Genomic DNA, 22523 nt, shown 5'->3' with positions numbered 1-22523 from the left:
ATAAAGTCTCTCACTGTTTCCATTGTTTCCCCATCTATTTGCCATGAATTTGCCACCTATTTGCCATTAGATAGATATAGTATTAGGCCAATTTTATTGTTGAGAAAATTAAAGCTCAGAGAGGTTAAGCAACTTGTTTAAGGACACATTGTTAGTGAGTGTGAGATTCAGGTAGCCTGGCTCCAAGAAGGGAGAGAAAAGTCTCTCCTAGCAAGGAATTAGCATCTACAATATTAAAAAGAACACCCCCAAATCAATAAGAAAAAGATAAACAACTCCAGAGAAACTTGGAAGAAGAGATTAACATGCAATTCATAGAAGAGAAAACATAGGTTGCTGAATAAACAGGAAAAGATGTCCAACATGGCAAGTGTAGATTGAAAGTCCAGCATAAGGAACAACGGGGACTCTCTACGTCTGGCTGATTAGAATGTAGACTGAATCGACCACTTTGATAACAATCTAGTGAGTCTATCACTGACTCCATGGACGTGAGCTTGAGTAAACTCCAGGAATTGGTGATGCGCAGGGAGGCCTGGTGTGCTGCAGCCCATGGGGTCGCGAAGAATCGGACATGACTGAGCGACCGAACTGAACTGAGTCTATCTGAAGCTCTCTCTTTTCTTCCTTGCTTCTGCAATCCATGCCTAGGCACCACCTCCTCTGTGATGTCTGCATGAACCCATGGGCTCACAATGACCTCACATTCTTCAAGCTTCCAATCTTCATTCTAGCACTTACTGGAACACATGACCTGCTGCCTGCTGTTGGCAGTTCTCATCTGTTCCTGAAGTGCCAGGGTGGTGGTGTTTCGTAGTTTTTCATTCGTAACATCTGAGTAGAAGCTAAATAAATATTACTGGTTTGACTATAAAAAGGACTAATGTAACCAAATAAAGCATATTTTGGGTTTCTCACTGTTCCATTAGCATATGTTGGATGCATACTGACAATCCAATTATAGTCAGCACAACATACCTCAGGGCAAACAAAACTTTAGTATTTTTGTCTTGTGTAGATCTGCTTTGTATTTTCTTGATATAAAAATTGAGCATGACAAATGTTCTGAAGAAAAGTTAAGAAAATGAACTACTGTACACTGATGTCAAGGTCTTCTCTTCATCAAATCAGTTTTAAAAGCCATGTTCATTTCTTTGAACATCAGAAAATGACAAAGGCCCAAGGCTCTAACTGACTTTTGATAAACATATGACTGAATCACTGAAATGTTTCAGTTTATTGTATAAAATCTATATACTAAACAGGTATTAAGAGAGACAGATCATCTCTCTCTGGAGTTTAATGACTATCCATGACTTTCACTATTACTTATATATGGATGATTCTCAAATCCACATTTTAGCTCTGATTTCTCAGCGCATACTCTTTCTCTTTAATTTTTTGTTTTCTTTTTGCCCTCTAGTTATAAAAGTAATATGTGCTCTGGGTAGAAAAAAATTGAAAAATAAGCAGAAGTTAAAGGGTAATAGGACCACCCATAACACTACCACCAAGAGTTGAGATAATTACCGTCCCTATTTTTTTTTTAATAAAAAAAATTGTATTTACTTAGAAGCATTCAGAATGTCAACAAAATAGCTGCAACTTTTTTATTTTTTTTGCAATTACAGAGTGGTATTCAGTTAACAGAACAACAATTATTTGTATAAGCTGCATCAGAGACAACTCAAGATGAAAAAACTACCATCTCCATATATAACTAACTTGTGCTGTGCACCAAAAAGAACCTGCTTTAAACTTCCATGCCAATTTACAACCCATACTGTCCCAGGCAAGGTTAATGGCTATTGAAAATACCACCAGGACAGGGCTATCTAAAGACACATTCGGTAGTGTGTTAACTATACAAAAAAAGACACTGTACAGTTTAAAAACAAATCTTACACAGCCTTACATTTCAATTTTTTTTTTTTTTAAAAGGAGTGAGCTGTGTACAGGGGGGTTAAATGCTTTATAGACAAGAAAAAGAAAACTGCGCTAGAACCAACTTACTCATCATCATCATCTTCTTCCTCCTCCTCATCCTCTTCATCTTCTTCCTCCTCCTCATCCTCTTCATCTTCTTCCTCCTCCTCATCCTCTTCATCTTCCACATCTTCCTCCTCTTCCTTCTTTTTCTTGCTCTTTTCAGCCTTGACAACCCCATTGTTTGCTGCATCAGGCTTCCCTTTAGCTCGGGATGCGGCAATGTCCTTTTCATACTTTTCCTTCAGCTTAGCAGCCTTCTTCTCACAAGGCTGCTTGTCATCACAGCAGTGTTATCCCACATCTCTCCCAGTTTCTTTGCAACACCACCAATGGACAGGCCAGGATGTTCACCTTTGATTTTTGGACGATACTCAGAACAAAACAAGAAAAAGGCCAGAGGAGGCCTCTTGGGTGCATTGGGATCCTTGAACTTCTTTTTTGTTTCCCCTTTAGGAGGGATATAAGTTTTCATTTCTCTTTCATGATGGGCCTTGTTCGCCCTTGCCATGTCTTCAAATTTTCCTTTCTCTTTAGCGGACATGGTCCTTCCACCTCTCTGAGCACTTCTTAGAAAACTCTGGGAAGCTGAGGGACGCATCCATCCGGGTGCTTCTTCTTGCTCCTCCCGGCAAGTTTGCACAAAGAATGCATATGAGGACATTTTGCCTCTCGGCTTCTTAGGATCTCCTTTGCCCACGTTTAATTGTTTTTCTTCAAAAGTGAGAGCGACTCGATGAGATCACGGTCCCGGAAAACCGGGGTTTCTGCTTGTGCAGAGGGGCGAGAGCAGCCAGGGTTTAAGTTCTCAGCCACATACGGTTGCATCACACTTTAGGTCTCTGGAGAGGCAGGGCTTTTCTGCAAATTATTGTTCGAATCCTCCTCTTCCATCTTTGCAGAGAAACACTGGGGTATTTCTATCACTTTGTCTCTCCGTGAATCCTTTCTGGGACGAGACATCAAGACTCTGAGCTTCATTCCTGTCCCTATTTTAATATGTGGTTGTTCTAGCCTAATTTCCATATATGACATGTGTTCAACCTAGTCACCCCTCCACTGATCTTTTTGTTGTCTCCTGGTTTGGTCTTTTACAAGTGAAAGTGAAAGTGGCTCAGTTGTGTCCGACTCTTTGCGACCCCATGGACTCTACAGTCCATGGAACTCTCCAGGCCAGAATACTGGAGTGGGTAGCCTTTCCCTTCTCCAGGGGATCTTCCCAACCCAGGGATCAAACCCAGGTCTCCCGCATTGCAGGTAGATTCTTTATCAGCTAAGCCACTAGGGAAGCCCAGGAATACTGGAGTGGGTAGCCTGTGTCTTCTCCACTGGATCTTCCCGACCCAGGGATTGAGCTCCAGTCTCCTGTATTGCAGGCGGATTCTTTACCAACGGAGCTATCAGGGAACAAAATGTCATATAATTGGAATCATGTGGTGTGTAGCCCTTTCGATTGGTTTCTTTCACTTCAGTTCAGTTCAGTTCAGTTGCTCAGTCATGTCCGACTCTTTGCGACCCCGTGAATCACTTAGTAATATGCATTTAAGATTCCGCCATTATTTTTCATGGCTTGACCATTTCTTTTTAGCATGGAATAAAGATCCATTTTATGAATCTTGGTTGCTTCCAAGTTTTGGTAATTGTGAATAAAGCTGCCATAAACAGCCATATGCAGGTTTTTGTCAACTATACACATTATCCTGATAGGAAAATAAATTTAAAAATCACTACTCACTTAAAGCTGAAAAATTATGCAAAATATAAAGTTATATTAATTCACTGGGCTATGTGCTCAGTCGTGTCTGACTCTGCAACCCCATGGATTGTAGCCCACTAGGTTCTTCTGTCCATGGAATTTCCCAGGTAAGAATACTGGAGTGGGTAGCCATTTCCTTCTCCAGGGCATCCTCCCAATCCAGAGATTGAATCCATGTCTCCTGAATTGTAGGCAGATTCTTTATCATCAGAGCTACCTAGGACAGTAGCACTATTTAAAAGGGGACTATTGAACAGACAAATAAAATAGAAAAAAATTCATTATTCTTTTACTAAATAAATAACATCTACTAGAATAGCCTAAGTGAAAGTGTTAGTTGCTCACTAATGTCCACCTCTTTGAGACCCCATGGACTATAGCCCACCAGGCTCCTCTGTCTATGGAATTCTCCAGGCAAGAATATTGGAGTGGGTGCTGTGCCCTCCTTCAGGGCATCTTCCCGACCCAGGGATCGAACCCACATCTCATGTCTCCTGCACTGGGTAGGCAGGTTCTTTACCACTAGCACCACCTGGGAATCTCAAGAATCACCTAATGTAGGCACAATTTGAAAGCTAGGACTAAAAATTATGGACTATTTGTGTAGACTGAGACACATTTGTACAGAATACACAAAACTGCATTAGAAAAATCTAAGGCCAGAAAAGCCATTCTGCTTCAGGTTCCTACCAAAGTTAGTGCAAAATCAATTCAATTTGACATTTATTGGGATCTACTATTTGCAAGGCCCTGTGATAGGTGGTAGAGCAGATTTAAAATGGTGAAGATATGAGTTCTACTTTAAAGGACCTAATAGGCCGGTAGATAAGATAAGACATCTATGCAATTAACCATAACATTATATAGATGTGCTAAGAAATATGGTGGAAATAAAAACAGACAGTGTGGGGTCACAAAGATAGGAAGATTCATTCCAGCTGATAAAGTAGAGGAAGATTTAATTAAAGAAATGACTTTGGAACTGGGACTGGAAGAATGGGTAGGATTTAGACCGAAAGCAGTGGAATGGCTGGGAGGATGGGTGGTAAGAGGGCTGTTTCAAACAGACGCAAAGGTGGTCAAAGAAAGAAACTGCCAGAAGTGTGACCGTGTTTGGGGAATCAGTCATATTCTGGTTTGGTTGAAGCGGAAAACTTAAGAAGGCAGTAAACACACTCTATACTGGTGGGATTGAGTTGAATTCCTTTTAAATCTTTAATGCTGAAATAAACATATTCGTCCTAAGAAATTATGTGATGCCAAAAACAGGCTATTAGCAAAAAGAGAAAATAGGACATAATCAAGAAATATTTGTTTTAACTTATTTTCAATTGCTTTTAATTTAAAAATTAATCAGAAGACTTGAACACTGGGGTTCATAAAATCTATGTAATTATATGCAACTTATGGATTTGAGAATTCATGTTCATTTATCTGGGAAAGGAGCTTCATCTGATTCTCCTAAGGGTGCTTTACCCCTAAAAATGCTAAAAATCATTGCTTTTGAGGAAGTGGGTTAGTTTTAAGTAAAACTAAATTTTTATGACTTTTTTCCTACCAAATGATACAACTTGCATTTAGTTTGTCACGCTCTATTAGAATCATTTTGCTTCAGCTCTAAAGGTTAGCACTCTCTCTATTCCTCTTTGTCTCGTTTTTCTACTTCTTTTTTGAAGGGAAAAAATAAAATACACATTAGAGAGATCTAAAAACACAGAGTTGTATGAAGAGAAAGTTAACACCCTGTACAACCCTTTGCACTCATCCCTCCCACAACTAGGAGTGTATCTGCACGTAGATTTTTAACTCTCACATCATACAGATTTATGTCTATGTTGCATGAGTGTACATGTATGTGTGTGAGAAAGAGAGAAAGAGAGACAGAGAGAAGCAGAGAGGTGTTTTCTTTTTCTAAAATGAAAATGGTACAAACTCTATACATCTTTAATTCTGAAACAATGTGCCATGGACATCTTTCTGGGTTAGTACACATAAATTTAATTCAATTCTTTTAAATAGCTATAAAACATTCCATTGCAGAAATGTACCACAGTTTATTTGGCTATTTTCTAATTGATAAGCATTCATGTTGCTTATGGTTTTGAGTATTTAAACTGATGTTACATAAACATCTTTATAAATATATCATTATATGTAAATGTTTTCATTGTATAGGATTAAAAAATAACATGTGATAGGAATGTTAATAAAAGAATAAACATTGTCACGTAACTTTTTAAGAAGTTTTAGCAAGTCATATCCCCACTTGCAGTATTAGCAAATGCCCACTTTGGTATACCTTTGTCCAGGGATAATATTCAAAATATTTACCAAAGCACAAGGCAGAAACATTTAAGAACATTCAGGTGACATGCATTAACCTTCTATTTACTGCTTATTGAAGATAGAAGGGTCTGATCAGTCAGAGAAGGTGGGATGAGAGTTCTGGGCAAGGAAGGGAGCTCAAGGTAGCAAATATTTATGACCTGAAAGATTAGTAATACAGAGTCATATTGAACTTACCAGATAAACATCAGCCCTGCCATTGCTAGAACTGGGTATTACCAGGCTTTAAAATAAATTTTTTGCTAGAATTTCAGAAAACAGTATCTCATTGGGATGTTAACTTTATGTTTCCTCAAGTTTTAATTTAGAAAAACAACTTTTGGATGTCACTTTATGTTTGCTTATCCATTACTTGTTTAAATTTTTGTCTATCTTTATTTGTGTTATTTACCTTTTAATTATCAGTTTGAAGGAGCTGTTTGTCTTTCAAGTGTTTACAAATATATAGTCTCTGGGCTTATTCTTCATCTTTATATTTAAGGTAACTTTAGCTGTACAAATGTTTTAATATTAATATAAAATATACTTTTAATCTAAATGCCATTAAATTTATGTTTATTTATTGAAGTTATAGATTTAAACCTAAGTACTGTAATATTTTTGGTATATTTTTCTTAGCTCTTTGGTTTTTGTAATTTTCCCCCATTTTCATTTTCAACTGGTTGTTGATATAAGAAAAGCATATTTTGGGTATTTGTTTCATATCCATCCACTTAACCAAATTCTTTGGGTATTTCTAACAGTATTTAATTGTAAACCTTATTTTTAAAAAAATTGTTATATGATGAAATCATGTAAGAAAAACTTTTCTCTCCATTATATATGTCATATATTATAGTTCCTTGACATTATTAATACATTAGTCTCTAAAATAATTTTAAATAATAATAAAAGCAGGCATATGTGCCTTGTTTCAAATTTTAGTGTCAACGACTTGTCTTCTTTATGAATAATTGAGTTTTATCGGGTTTTAGCCCACCAGGCTCCAGGAGATCTTCCCGATCCTGGGACTGAACCCCGGTCTCCTGCACTGCAGGCAGATTCTTTACCATATGAGCTACCAGGGAAGCCCATTTTTCACTTGTTAAACATGAGTTCCTTTTGTTCATCTGTTTCTATCATATTTCAATTTTCTAAGGCACTTTCTACTTATATCTTGACATTTTTTTTTCATTTCTGAAAAAAAAGCATCTTTAAGTTCTCCTACCTCCTTGACTATTTGTCAGTTTATACGAATTGCTTCTTCTCCTTTTTCTGAATTTAAAATGTTAGCCATCCTTAGAACCAATATTTGGTTTTCTCATCTGATACATTCTTTTTCTGAGAAGGCAGCTTTTCATTAAGTATGGTTTCAACTGACAGCTACATGCCAACTGTCACGGACTGAATGTTTTTGTTCCCGCCCCGCCCCCAAATTCAAATGTTGAAATCTCAGTCCTTGATATGATGATATTTAGAGAAGGGTGATTAGGTCATGAGAGAAGAAGCCTCACTGATGGGATCGGCACCTTATATGAACAGACAGCATTTCTTCCTCCTTTCTCTGTTTTCCACCTCGTAAGGGCACATCAAGAAGGTGACCATCTGAAAACCAGGGAGAGGGATCTCACCAGACTCGTAAGGGCACATCAAGAAGGTGACCATCTGAAAACCAGGGAGAGGGATCTCACCAGACTCTTCTGCTGGCACCGTGCTCCTGGACTTCCTACAGCCTCCTGAACTATGAGAAAAAGAAATGTTTGCTTTCTAAGCTTCCCAATCTACTCTAATTTGTCACAGTAGCCTGAGTGGACCAAGACACCAGTAGTTTCTACAGCTAAAACCTGACTCTGAATTCTCTTTCTCACCTCTAGATTTTTTTTTTTTAATTTAAGTATAATTGATTTGCAATGTAGTATTAGTTCCTGGTACACAGCAAACTGATTCAGTTATACATACACTCTATATATATTACATATGTGCGTGCGTGCTAAGTCACTTCAGTGGTGTCCGAGTATTTGTGACTGTGTGGACTATAGCCTGCCAAGCTTCTCTGTCCATGGGATTCTCCAGGCAAGAATACTGGAGTGGGTTTCCAAGTCCTCTTCCAACCCAGGGATGGATCCTGCATCGGTAGGTAGGTTACTTACCACTAGCACCTCCTGGGAAACCATATAGTATATATACATGTGCATATATATATTTTTTCCTTACAGTCCATTACAGAATACTGAATACAGTTCCCCATGCTATACAGGAGGACCTTGTTGTTTAAACATACTAGTTTATATCTCTTATTCAAAACTAAGAACAAAAATTTACTCGTCCCCGACCTCCCTTGCCCTTTGATAGCCATAGTTTGTTTTCTGCGTCAGTGAGTCTGTTCTGTTTCATAAGATGCTCACTTGTGTCATATTTTAGATATAAATGATATCATACGGATTTTTCTTTCTCTTTCCGACTTACTTCTCTTAGTGTGACAATCTCTAGGTCAATTTACACTGCTGCAAATGTGGCTTTATTTCATTCTTTTAATGACTGCACCGTGTTCCTTTGAATATACATACCACAACTTCTTCATCCATTCACTCATCAGTGGACACTTAGATCGTTTCCATGTCTTGGATATTATAAATAGTGCTGCTATGAACACTGGGGTGCTTGTATCTTTTTGAAATATAGTTTTCTGACTTCCCTGGTGGCTCAGTGATAAAGAATCCACCTGCCAATGCAGGAGACGTGGGTTTGATCCTTGGGTCAGGAAGATCCCCTGGAGGAGGAAATGGCAAGCCACTCTAGTATTCTTGCCTGGGAAATCCCATGGACAGAGGAGCCTGGCGGGCTATACTCCATGGGGTCACAAAAGAGCTGGGCACGACTTAGTGACTAAACAACAACAACAACTGAATATGTACCCAGAGTGGAATTGCTGGATCATAAGCAAACTCTATTTTCAGTTTTGTAAGGATCCTCCATACTCTTCTTCATAGTGACTGTATGAATTCACATTCCCATCAACAGTGTAGGAAGCTTCCCTTTTTACCCTCTTCAGCATTTTCTTTTTGTGGACTTTTAATGATGATCATTTTGACACATGTGAGGTGTTACCTCATTTTACTTTTAATTTGCATTTCTCTAATAATTAGCAATATTGAACGGCTTTTCATGTACCAATTGGCCATCTATATGTATTCTTTGGAGAAATGTCTTTTTAGGTCTTCTAAAGAGGTCCTTTAGCCCATTTTTTGGACTGGTTTTTTGTTGCTGTTGTTATTGAGCTGCATGAGGTGTTTGATATTTTGGAAATTAAGCCCCTGTCAGTCACATGATTTGCAAATATTTTCTCCAAATCTGTAAGTTGTCTTTTTGTTTTATTGATGGTTTCCTTTGCTGTACAAAAGCTTATGAGTTTGATTAGGTTCACTTGCTTATTTTTGCTTTTATTTCTATTGCTTTGGAAGACTGACTTGGGAAAATATTGGTATGATTTATGTCGGAGATCACCCCTAGACTTTTATTACCAGCTTTTTAACCTGATAACTTAATCTGGATGCTTCATTACTGTTCAAGCTCAACATTTTTAAACCTGAATTATCTTTGAACAAACCTTCTTCTTTCTATGTCTCTTAATAGTTAATGACAGCATCATGTACTAATCCATTCCATCTGGAAGTTATGTTCAATTACCTTTCTTATCCCCTCAACTTTAATAAGTTCTAACATTCCGTCAACTCTGCTTAAAAATATCTCTCAAACTCTTCTCCATCTTTCCATCCATGACACAACAATTTTATTCTGCTTTCCTGGCTGGACCTTCTAACATCATTCAACTTTAATTCATTCTCAGAATTGTTGCCAAAGTTTTGCTAAGTCACAAAACACTTTTCTTCCTCTGTTTAAAAACCTCTAGTAGGTCTTATAAACCTTCAGAATAAAATTTAAATTTTAAGCATTGTACACAATGCCTTTCATATTCTGGAACCAAACCCTCATCTTAAGCATGTCTTAAGCTGCTGGCTACGATTTCTCACTATAAGGGATTGCTCACTGTTTCACGGGTTCAAGATTTCTCCCATACAGACTTGATCTTTTTCACCTCGTGCTAAATCTCTGTGCAACCTGCCCTGCACAGTCATGGCTTCTCTGCACACCTCTATACTTCATATCCTTTCTCAGAAACCAGCCTGTCCTGTTCTGCTCTCACAACCAAAGTCTGTTCTCCCCTCGTGTGGGAACTCCTGAGCCACGAGTTTGTGACTTTACAGCTTTGTATCCACACACAGCACTCAGTACGGCAGGACTTTAATGACACTTATGGGTGGAAGGACAAAAGGAAGGAAGTCAGGAAGGAATCAAGGAAGACCTACTAAAGATTTTATTTGAATGGATGTATTTTATAACCAACTATCCCTAAAAACAGAGATAAATCAAAAAAAAAAAAATGTTGAGGTGCTTAAGAAGGATACACTAAACAAAGCTGATTTTTAATATACAAAACTTGTAGGGCAGAATTGAGTAGCTGAGAGAAGAAAATGAATAATTATGCTGTATGTCAGCAAAGTTATCTGCGGTGAAAAGTGGTTCAGAGAGCAAAAAAAATAAATGAAAAAGCTGAAGGAGAACATGAAAAATGAGCACAGGGCTTTATGCTTTGTAAACACTTTATTGCATTTAAAGTATAAAACAAAACATAAAGAACAGATAGCCTGTACAAGTGGATTTTGGTAAAGAGCAGAGGATTTTCTCATATAGTTCTACTTATGGCAGTACTACCTTGCACTTTGAGACATGTTTTAAATTTTAGCAAGTGTTAATACATGCTATTCATTTGTCATGTATCAGGACATATATATTTACACTATCACATTTTAGCTAAGATAGCTAAGTTTTGGAGAAGTCAATGGCACCCCACTCCAGTACTCTTGCCTGGAAAATCCTATGGATGGAGGAGCCTGGTAGGCTGCAGTCATGGGGTCGCTAAGAGTCAGATACGACTGAGTGACTTCACTTTCACTTTTCACTTTCATGCATTGGAGAAGGAAATGGCAACCCACTCCAGTGGTCTTGCCTGGAGAATCCCAGGGAGGGGGAAGCCTGGTGGGCTGCCGTCTCTGGGGTCACACAGAGTCGGACACGACTGAAGCGACTTAGCAGCAGCAGCAGCTAAGTTTAGATTACGGTGGGTAATTTCACCTACCATCTTAGCAGCAATCTCAGTGTGGGCTTCCCTGGTGGCTCAGATGCTACAGAATCTTCCTGCAATGCAGGAGACCCAGGTTTGAGCCCTGGGTGGGGACAATCCCCAGAGAAAGATATGGCAACCCACTCCAGTATTCTTGCCTGGAGAACTCCGTGGACAGAGGGCAGAGATTACAGTAGCAATTTACATGAAGGTGGTTGGGTCCCTGCCTTAGCTCGACTCACCATCTGTGGGTTTATTCTCCTCAATGTGTATCTTCAGCCTCTTAACCCACATGGACTGGGTGTCCACACACACACTAGGCATGCTCTAGACAAGAGAGCAGGGTCACAGGACAAAGTCAGCTAAGATTACTGTAGTGACGCACTTGAAATTCCATAGGAACCAGATATTTTCTCCAAGTTTTCAGTGAAAGGCAGAAAATAGACCCTGAGTACCAGAAAGCCCATTTCTATAACATTAAGTCACAGCTAGCCAAGGCAAACAGCCATTGCTATTGAACCCTGATTGACAGGCATGACCTAGGACACGTATTGTGCCCTACTTGCAACTATCTTGTTATAAGATTGACAAGTGACTTCATCTCTCCATTACTCAGTTTCATCATTCATAAACAGGAGACAATAATATCTACCTCATAGGCTATTCTTGTGAAGATTAAACGTAAAGCTCCGAGAAATACACTAAGCGTTAGATAAGTGTCAGCTGTGGTGGGAATTATCATTATTATTTAAGGAAGTAGAATGCATGTCAATAGATTAAAAAAAGGCAGAAAATTTGAAATTTTAAAAACAAAAATGAATTGCTATTTAATTATAACACTGTACTGCTTATGTTCATCCAGCCAGCCAGCTGGACGAAGCACAAGCTGGAATCAAGATTGCCAGGAGAAGTATCAATAACTTCAGATATGCAGATGACACTACCCTTATGGCAGAGAGTGAAGAAGAACTAAAGAGCCTCTTGATGAAAGTGAAAGAGGAGAGTGAAAAAGTTGGCTTAAAGCTCAACATTCAGAAAACTCCGGGAGCTGGTGATGGACAGGGAGGCCTGGTGTGCTGTGGTTCATGGGGTCTCAAAGGGTCAGACACGACTGAGCGACTGAACTGAACTGAACTGAACTGCTTATGTTCATTATGGAGGTGGCATATAGTGGCACCCCGCCCTACATTTGCAGTGAGAAATAATGGCTGCATTAGAGCTAAAGTATTTACATGAGCAAGATCCATTATAGGCCTGCAATTTCCTCTAGTTTCAAGCTTTGGAAGTCTGTACAGGTCTTTTCTGTGACTATTTTATAATGTTACAATAAATTCTCCAAACTTTCAACTAATGTTTCACATGGAAAAGGATAACTGACTGAGAGAAATTTAGAAAATAATGACTAAAGAATATTTAAATTACCTGAGTATTTACTTAATATTTAAGGGGCTTAAATTAATATTTAAATTACCCTTAATATTTAAGGGGCTTATATTTCCCTTCCTTCTTTGTGAAATCTAAGTCTCTCTGGACCGTAAGGAACCTGTCCATTTAGCAGGCTTGGCCTAAACAATGGAACTCCCACAGTCATTTTCCTGCTCCTTATAAGGTACACAAGCTCACACACATGTGAGTGTGTGCACACACACATGCACACAAGTCATTATTAATTTTCTGTGCAGAAGAGGGTACTGATGAATTTCTGATGTTTAATTAGTCTCTATTGAAACAATGGCTTATTACATTATTACATCATAAATAGGCTGAGTAAAACCTGAAAAAAGTAGAGAATGGTGGAGTATCTAAATCTGCAGGAAAGAACTCAGAAGCAATCTCAAGAAGGAAGATTAACAACTTAAAGACAAAATAATGTAAAATTTCAAACAAAATAATCGCTCAACTTGCTACAGGACCACAGTAGAGGCTGTCAACCTGACACTCAGTTATAACACTGGGGGGTGACCAGGGAGACTGGCCCTGAGGCTGGTCCCTAAAACTACAGTCAGAGTACAAGAGTAATGCACGAGATGGGGAGGGGCCTTCCACTAGCTGACAGCAATGCACTGGGCTTGCAAAGAACTTTCACATCCCTTCTCTCCTTTGGATCTCAAGTCAACAATGTGTACCAGTTAGGAGAGACCCCCCTTTTTCTACGTTTATAGCCCAAGAACGGAGGCCAGCAAGGGGCATGGCCTGTGTGCTGTCCCACGACCCATCCGCTTTAATGTCAGGTCCTGGAGAGTTAGACCCTGATTTACCTAGTGTGTTAGGCAAGCCCCATTCAAAATTCACAGCAATCACCATCATTACCATTATTTTACCATACTAGGAACTATGCTGAGTTGTCCATGTTCTAGAATGTCGTTCTCTGACAATGTTATAGGCTTAAAAGTAAGTTTATCCATGTTAGAGTAGAGGACACTTCCTAGGAGTATTCCTTAATCCCAAGGCACAGCTTCTTTGTATTATATGGTAGATAAAACATAAAAGAATTTGACCTATAAAAGTTACCATCTGTTTAGAAACACTTGGGTTTCCTAAATGCCATAATAAACATTTAAATTTTTAAAAAATCAGGGAGCTTCCCTGGTGATCCAGTGGTTAAGAATCTCTCTTGCAATGCAGGGGACGCTGGTTTGACCCCTGGTGGAGGAAGATCCCACATGCTTCAGAGCAACTAAACCCATGTGCCCCAACTACTGAGCCCATGCTAGACTGCCTATGAGCCGCGACTACTGAGCCTAGGTGCTGCAACTCCTGAAGCCCGGGCACCTAAAGCCTGTGCTCTGCAATAAGAGAGAAGCCACCCCAGTGAGAAGCCTCTGCTTCATACAACCAGAGAAACCCCGCATGCAGCAACGAAGACCCAACACAGCCAAAAAATAAAAGTAATTTCAAAAAATCAGGAGAGCAGCTATTATGATTTCAGGATTTTTGTCTATCAGAACACATTGCTTTCCATTATAGAGTGTTAGATATAGAAGACCATTCAAATGGTGTCGAACACTGAGTAGGCAGTTCTTCAGTTTGCTGTGTGACCACTATCTCGAATCTCAAGAAGGTATAGTTGGCCTGAAAGACCGCCAGGTTCAGCAGCTGAGTTATGAGATTTCGTCATCTTTCAACCTGGAAGAATTTCACACTTCAGTGGATGCTGTGCAGCTGGAATCAGAGGATGAAGGTGACTCGATGGAAAAGTCCAATTTTCTGCAAGTTCAGGAGATGGACTGAAAGGATCTATTTAGTTCATGATTTATAACAGGGATGAAGCTGGGTCAATGCAGTTGCAAGGATATATAATTCCATACTCATACCACTATTAATAGACAGGGCACAGTTTGTTTAGATCATAGTGGACTAAGAAGGATACGATCATGATAAATAGCCAACTGAATGAAGTAAACTTCAGAAAAAAATGTGGAGCAGACTGGACCGGGTGGCTGAAGTAGGCAATTTTTTAAGACCTCATTCGTGCACAGGTCGGATGGTAAAGGAATAAATAGCCTAAGAAGCATTACTCCTCAACTGGTCTATAGGAGGCTGAGATATATATTATTTTATAATGAATCACGGCAGCAGTAGAAGTGATCTCAAAGATCACCCAATCCAATCTCTTCATCTTGTAAATGAGGAAGCCTGGCTCTTTGGAATTGGAAACTCATGGAAGTCTTAAAATCTGTGATAGGCAGAGGAAGGATGAGATGCTAGATTTCAAGCTCCTGGTCCAGCCTTCTGCCTTCCGTCATCCTGATCTATCCCCACACAGGGCTCAGAGCCCTCATGATCAGACATGGCCACAGAGCAAGGGGAATACAGATGTGTCCCTTAGGAAAACTGTGAGTCCTCTGGTTGCAGTACAGACACAAGATCCAGTTACAGTGCAGACTGAGCGACAGGAAGGGAAAGGGAAAGTGAAAGTCGCTCAGTTGTGTCTGACTTTGAGACACCATGGACTGTCCGTGGAATTCTCTAGGCCATAATACTGGAGTGGGCAACCTTTCCCTTCTCCAGGGAATCTTCCCACCCAGCGATCGAACCCAGGTCTCCCACATTGCAAGCGGATTCTTTACCAGCTGAACCACAAGGGAAGCCCAAGAGTACTGGAGTGGGTGAGCTTTTTCCTTCTCCAGAGGATCTTCCCGACCCAGGACCCAAACCGGGGTCTCCTGCATCACAGGCAGATTCTTTACCAGCTGAGCTATTGGGGGAAGCACAAATACAGGATGGCTCCCCTTTATCGGCAGCTCAGAGAGGCGGGGACTTTCAGAGAAATGAGGGAGCTTCTTCCTGGACCTAATGAAAGCTGGGCATAGCAGGGGTTAACAACAGAGGCACGTGGAAGCCCCCGTCCCAATCCCTAGTGCTATTTGTATGGAGAAGAATGATTGTTTTTGGTGTTGGTGATATAAAAAACTTTATCCAGTAAGATTCACTTTGGAGACAGGTTACTTTCCTTTTGACCAGTATTTTCTAGTAAAGTATTGGCCCCGTTTCTCTGCGCCTGTGAGATCTGGGGTACAATTCTGGAGGACGATGCACCGCTGCCGTGAACTTCCAATCTCAAGAAAGGTGATTGTGAGGAAATCTGAGGCTGCCACATCTTAGTGGTTTCTTTTTCCCGTTGTGTATAAATTCTTTGGGTTTCAACACTGGTTTCCTCCCAAGGCGTTTGGGAAGCTCACTTACAGATCTTTGTAATACTGCTGCGGTTGTGAGCGGGGGTGCATCGGCTCGTTGCTGGTTCTTTATCTATAATGAGTGACTTCACAGGTTACACAGATTGACAGTAGGGCCCATGATCCATATTTTGTAAAGGGCAGAACAGCAGCCCAGATAGGTAGGAGACACAGGGGTCCACAAATCAGTATCAGGGCTCCAGACAGAAGTTCGCTCCTGTTACTGCTTGTGAGATTCTTTATTTACCTGCCTTTCCTCTCTAAAACCCATGTCAAGTACAACTCACACATAAAAGCCTTCACCAGGAATGCTCTGCGACAGAAAAGAATGTTCGGGCTTTACAACCTGAATGTGGGTTAAGGAAACTGCCAAGACAAAGTGAGCTTGCAGAACAGCTGCGGGGACTGGAACCAAACTATCAGTTTTCATAATCAAGTAAGAATGACACCCACGTCTTTACCCAAGCTTGCTCTTCAGTGCGGGGATATTAAAAACGGGATGCATTTACAAAACCCACAGCCTCTGAAACAATCACTGAATTACGGCACCAGGACACCCTCTGGTTGATTGCTTCAGTGAAGAAAATATGGCTTAGGTGACAGGGCAATGCCGGTATGAAATTTTGTTTTATGCTGTAATTTTTACCTGTTTGGGGTCTGAATTGTGATGAGAAGTATTTCACTCCTTTGATTTACAGTGTTCAGAACAAGGATTAATGACAGGCAACTTTAACTCTCTCAACAACTTTCAAGGGATAAGGGGCTGTGAAAAGACACCATGGATGCTCCAGGATTGCTCACAAAGTTGTTCTGAAAAGACCACTAATGAGAAGCATTTTCTTAATCTGATGTCCAGCTGGCATGGTTCTCCTTGGGTGAGGAAGTGGTGAGGGGTGAAAATAAATAGAGAAGGACACGGGTTTTGAAACAATATAAGCATATTGTGCTGGTTACAAACCTACAAATCCTCAAGAAAATCAACCCTGAATGTCCATTGGAAGGACTGGTGCTGAAGCTGAAGCTCCAGTCCTTTGGTCACTGACGGAAGAACTGCCTCGCTGGAAAAGACCCTGATGCTGGGAAAGACTGAAGGCGGGAGAAGGGGAGGATGAGATGCTTGGATGGCATCACCGACTCAATGGACATGAGTTTGCGCAAACTCAGGGAGATAGTGAAGGACCCGGAAGCCTGGTGTGCTGCAGTCCACGGGGTCACAAAGAGTCGGATACAACTTAGCAACTGAACAACACAGGTCAGCAACTCTATGCTTCACTGGTAGCTGAGATTCTTGCCAAATGAGACAATAGGAAGCAGGTGAGCCACTGCAGGTTCAATGCGACCAGCCTACTTCAAGGTAACCTGTGTCTAGAAGCTTGACTATATGCCCCAGACATCGCTCTGAAATACCAATGGGTTCTTCGCTGATACTCTATGCAAACTGGGCTCACTTATCCTCTCATTATCCCTCAGCCATGTGTGGCATTTCAAGGCACTTTGGGGGGCAGGTGGCTTCTGCACAACCTGGAGGATAGCTCCGAAACAGCTGAAGATATCAGAGCTGGAGGGGTGCCTGGTGATAACCTGCTCTCAACTTCTTTTCTTTCAGAAGAGAAAACTGTGGCCATCCTCACGGGAAATCGAACTCACATGAGAAGGAGGCATGTACACGGCACCATCCCCTGCTGTTCACTCATTAACTCAGCAATGCCACGTGCAAGCTTGGTGCGGGGCACTGTGAGTCAGGGCTGAGCAGCACAGGCGTGCTCCTCTGTCCTCAGGGAGCTCACTCTCCTTTGGAAGACATGTGAGGAATGGAGTATTCCCAGCCGTATCACTAAAGAAGGATGCCACGGCCATCAGCAGTTCTGGCCTTCCAAATGTGAATTTTTGAGCCCAGGAAGAATGTGTACTATGCAGAAGCCATCAGCCACTCCCCACTGTGGGCACTGAGGACTCCTGGGATGTGAAAAACACGGTATACCAGCCCCAGATACTGAGATGCATACGAAAGGAATGATTTCAGCGAGCCCAGACTCATGCATCTTCCCATTCAAAGAGAAGTGCTACACTCCTTGAGATGCCTGCATGCGTGCATACATGCTGTCCAACTCTTTGTGGCCCTATGGACTGTGACCCACCAGGATTCTCTGCCCATGGGATTCTCCAGGCAAGAATAAATTAACAATAATCTTTGGACATTCAGACTACCTGCCCCTTGTTACAAACTTCTATACACCCTGACTCCTCCCCGCCCCTGCCCTTCACTCTTCAGAACACCCTGCTCAGAGTCACTCGAGAATGCTGGCTCCCAAGCTTGAAGTCCTAAAACTTTCCACCAAATAAAACATAGTTCTCAACTTTAGGGTGTGACTGTTTTTTAAGTCCACAATTGCAACAAACAGGAAGGCAAATAATGGCCATTAGTGATAAGTGCTCTAAAGCGGGCACTTTTGGCTTAATTCATAGCGTTTACCTTAATAAATTGCAACTGAGATTAAAAAGTAGGGACAGAAATGGCAACAACTAACCAACTAAGAGGGCTGAGAAAGATCGTTTCCTTTCAGAGGAGGCACATTTAAGGTGAGATCTAAACAGTGGGCAAGAGCCAGCACTTTCACACAGAGAGAGTGGTGTAGAGGTCCCCAGGCCTTCACGAAGGACATAGCTCAGAGAATCCAAGGATGGAAATAACACTGAATGGGTAGAACTCAGGGAGTTAGAGGAAGCCAGGGTCCAGAAAAGAGCTTGGTTTGTTGAATAAGTATGATGAACAGTCATTGCATCCCCACCAACAGCGGTAGGAGGGCTCGTTTCTCTCCACACCCTCACCGGCATTCGTTATCTGTAGACGTTTCTGATGATGGCCATTGTGGCCTGTGTGAGGTGATACCTCATGTAGTTTTGATTTGCCTTTCTCTAATAATTAGTGATGATGAGCATCTTTCAAAATAGTGCCCTCTGCAGAGACGTGACTGGACCTGGAGACTGCCACGCAGAGTGAAGTAAGTCAGAAAGAGAAAAACAAATATGGTATATTAATGCACCTATGCAGAATCTTCATGGGAAATAGATGGGGAAACAGTGGAAACAGTGTCAGACTTTATTTTTGGGGGCTCCAAAAGCACTGCAGATGGTGACTGCAGCCATGAAATTAAAAGATGCTTACTCCTTGGAAGGAAAGTTATGACCAACCTAGATAGCATATTGAAAAGCACAGACATTACTTTGCCAACTAAAGTCTGCTAGTCAAGGCTATGGTTTTTCCAGTGGTCATGTATGGATGTGAGACTTGGACTGTAAAGAAAGCTGAGCACCGAAGAACTGATGCTTTTGAACTGTGATGCTAGAGAACACTCCTGAGAGTCCCTTGGACTGCAAGGAGATCCAGCCAGTCCATTCTGAAGGAGATCAGCCCTAGGATTTCTTTGGAAGGAATGATGCTAAAGCTGAAACTCCAGTACTTTGGCCACCTCATGCGAAGAGTTGACTCATTGGAAAAGACTCTGATGCTGGGAGGGATTGGGGGCAGGAGGAAAAGGGGACGACAGAGGATGAGATGGCTGGATGGCATCACTGACTTAATGGACGTGAGTTTGAGTGAACTCTGGGAGATGGTGATGGACAGGGAGCCTGGCGTGCTGCGATTCACGGGGTCGCAAAGAGTTGGACACGACTGAGTGACTGAACTGAACTGAACTGAACTGATGCAGAATCTGGTTCAGATGAACCTATTTGGAAAGCAGAAATAGAGACACAGACATGGAGAAGCAATGTACGGATACCAGGTGGGATGTACTGGGGGCCTGGGAATGACATACAGACGCTACTATGTATAAAATGAGAAGCCCTGGGGGCTCAGACGGTACAGCGTCTGCCTGCAATGCAGGAGACCTGGGTTCCATCCCTGGGTCGGGAAGATCCCCTGGAGAAGGAAATGGCACCCCACTCCAGTACTCTTGCCTGGAGAATTCCATGGACAGAGGAGCCTGGCGGGCTACAGTCCATGGGGTTGCAGAGTCGGAAAAGTTATCTATGTACCAAATAGATAACTAATGAGGAGCTACTGTCCAGCACAGGAAGCTCCACTCAGTGCTTTGTGGTGGCCTGGGTGGGAGAGAAGTCCACCATTGGGGATACAGGCAAACGTATAGCTGATTCCCTTTGCTCTACAGCAGAAACTAACATCACCGTAGAGCAACTATCCTCCAACTGAAAAAAAAGTCATTGCAGTGGAGCAATGTGATCTGATCGGCATTTTAAGCTCACTTTTGTTTTTTTTGGCAATGAGGGCAGGGTGGCAACAGAGAAGACGGGGTGACAAGTAGGGGTCAGCTGCAACATTCAAGATGTGAGACAGTGGTGGCAGCAGGAAGGGAGGGAAGAGGATGGATTTAAGACACATTTTTGGAGACAGAAAACACCATCGCTCAGTAATGGCTTGAGAGAAAGGGGAAAAGGAAGAACCGAGAGGACACCGGGTTTTCTATCCTGAGTACCTGACCAGTACCTGATAATTAAATTAATAAATAATACTGTATTATTATTATTATCAGTAATAAATAGCTTTACTTTGAAGTTTACAAGATGAAAATACAACAAATATTCTTTGACTGAATAAAATTAGTTAATGTACCTTTATTAGTGTCTGACTTAAAATGGGGGAATAAGGGATATAAGTAAGACTCTGGCCCATTCTTTGTTTCTAAGTTTTTTATTCCTATTACCCTGGACTTCTGGTGCTCTTTTCTTTGAACATAATATGCCTGTGTTCTAGTATTTGACAGAAAGTTGGGTAACAATGTTTTTCCCACCTTCTTGGTTCCTTCTTTTACTAGGTTTCTGTCACATTGGAACATCAATAATTGGACATGTCTAAGAAAGCAAGAAGTTAACTCAGAAATGCGCATCATTCTGTCCGCTTTAAGTTTGGTCTGACAGGAAAACACACGCCTTTCAAAGGGAAGCGGTGCCTTGTTCTTGCTTTGAGATTCCTGGAAGAACTGCACGATCGAACAACAGGCACCGTATTAATCCTCACAGGTTTCAGTGAGGAAGAAAGGTGCAGATTTCTCTTGTTTTGACAATATTCTTGATGAAGTCAATTATATAACAGTATCATTAAAATTTCCTAAAATAAACGTCAGGCTAATGTACACGTGGGTATATTTAATGTTGGACCATTGGTGCTGTCCAGTGAAGGTGAACCACGCATAGATCCCTCGATTTACCTGGCTTTCTAACAGAGAGAGGCAGAAAAACACTCTGAGAAGCACAGAAAGAGACACAAGCAAGCCCCAAGACGCTTTTCTGCCTACTTAGTTATGATGGTCTAAGTTCCAGTCTGACAGAGGAAAAGATAGGTGCTGTGTAAATATATAAATAATCCACAGATTAGTATTAGCTGAATAAAAATATGATTTAGAAATATTTATGAATAATATCCCATGTTTAAGGGGAAGACATATAGAATATTTTAAATATATAAACAGCTATTTATTTTGCCCAGTATGCATTCATATTTTACCCCAATTTTAATTCGTGATTTGTTTTATCTGATAGACTAATTTTATTTGTCTTTTATTTATTTTTAAATTTATTTATTTATTTTAATTGGAGGCTAATTACTTTATAATATTGTAGTTATTTTTGCCATACATTGACATCAATCAGCCACAGGTGTACAAGTGTCCCCTATCCTAAACCCCCATCCCATCTCCCTCCCCACCCCACTCCTCAGTCGCGATGGACTCATTTTTGAAGGAAATTTTTGTATTGCTAAGGAAAGTAGTTTACACTTTAGAATTTAAAAAACATGATTAGAAAAGAGAAGTTTTGCCAGCATTCTCCAGAAATACATTGGTCAAAAGCCTAAATGTAATTGAAATATGAAGACCACGTAGTGGATGTGACATAAGTTTCATATCTATTACGCTGAGCTATGGAATTATGCAGACAACCTAGAGAACAGTTTAACTTTTAATAACGTGCTTTTGGATTTCAACAGAAGATGCTAGGGTAAGAATTCAGAAATCCGGTGTATCACAGGCTATATTCATTTGATACCTGCAAAGGGTGGTGGCTGATTTTTTTTTCAGATTTAGTATTAATAATAGCACTGTTACCAGATGTATTCTCGCAAACGATCTGTTTCCTCATTTCGAATCCCAAATAATAAGCATCTGCTCTTAAGCCAAGCACTCATTTCTATAATAAAACACATTATGTACAACTTATGAGCATTTTCCAGTTCAAAACACTTATTATAATAAAATGAATAATGGGAAGAAAAAAAGAGAAACCACAGAGAGTATTAGGTATAAGTGTAATAATCACAGAAGCTAGATTTAAGTTGCCCAGAAGCTGGTTTTAGATATATGTATTTGTATATCTTATCACTGTGTAATTTCTATGCACTTTTGATGTAAACACATAAAATCTCATCCCTATGTGCCTGAAATAAACTAAATTCCAGTAGAGTACCATTTGAAATTTAATCTGTTACTCTTCTTCCTAACTAAAGCAATTCACAAAACCTTACAAGGGACCATCAAGCTATAAAATATTCTAAAGTATCTCATTCCCTCAGTTAAAATATGCA

The 22523-nt window shown here is 40.7% G+C and overlaps 1 protein-coding gene and 1 pseudogene across 1 annotated transcript in view; both read right to left on the bottom strand.

The window, feature by feature from the left end:
- Positions 1-22523, bottom strand: part of PACRG (parkin coregulated) — a 528342-nt gene that overhangs the window by 316752 nt on the left and 189067 nt on the right. The window lies entirely within an intron of this gene.
- LOC102270099 (high mobility group protein B1 pseudogene) lies at positions 1784-18760 on the bottom strand (annotated as a pseudogene).

The sequence above is a fragment of the Bos mutus genome, chromosome 9, assembly GCF_027580195.1.
Source record: "Bos mutus isolate GX-2022 chromosome 9, NWIPB_WYAK_1.1, whole genome shotgun sequence".
Lineage (NCBI taxonomy): Eukaryota > Metazoa > Chordata > Mammalia > Artiodactyla > Bovidae > Bos > Bos mutus.
This window is presented reverse-complemented; position numbering and strand designations above follow the sequence as displayed.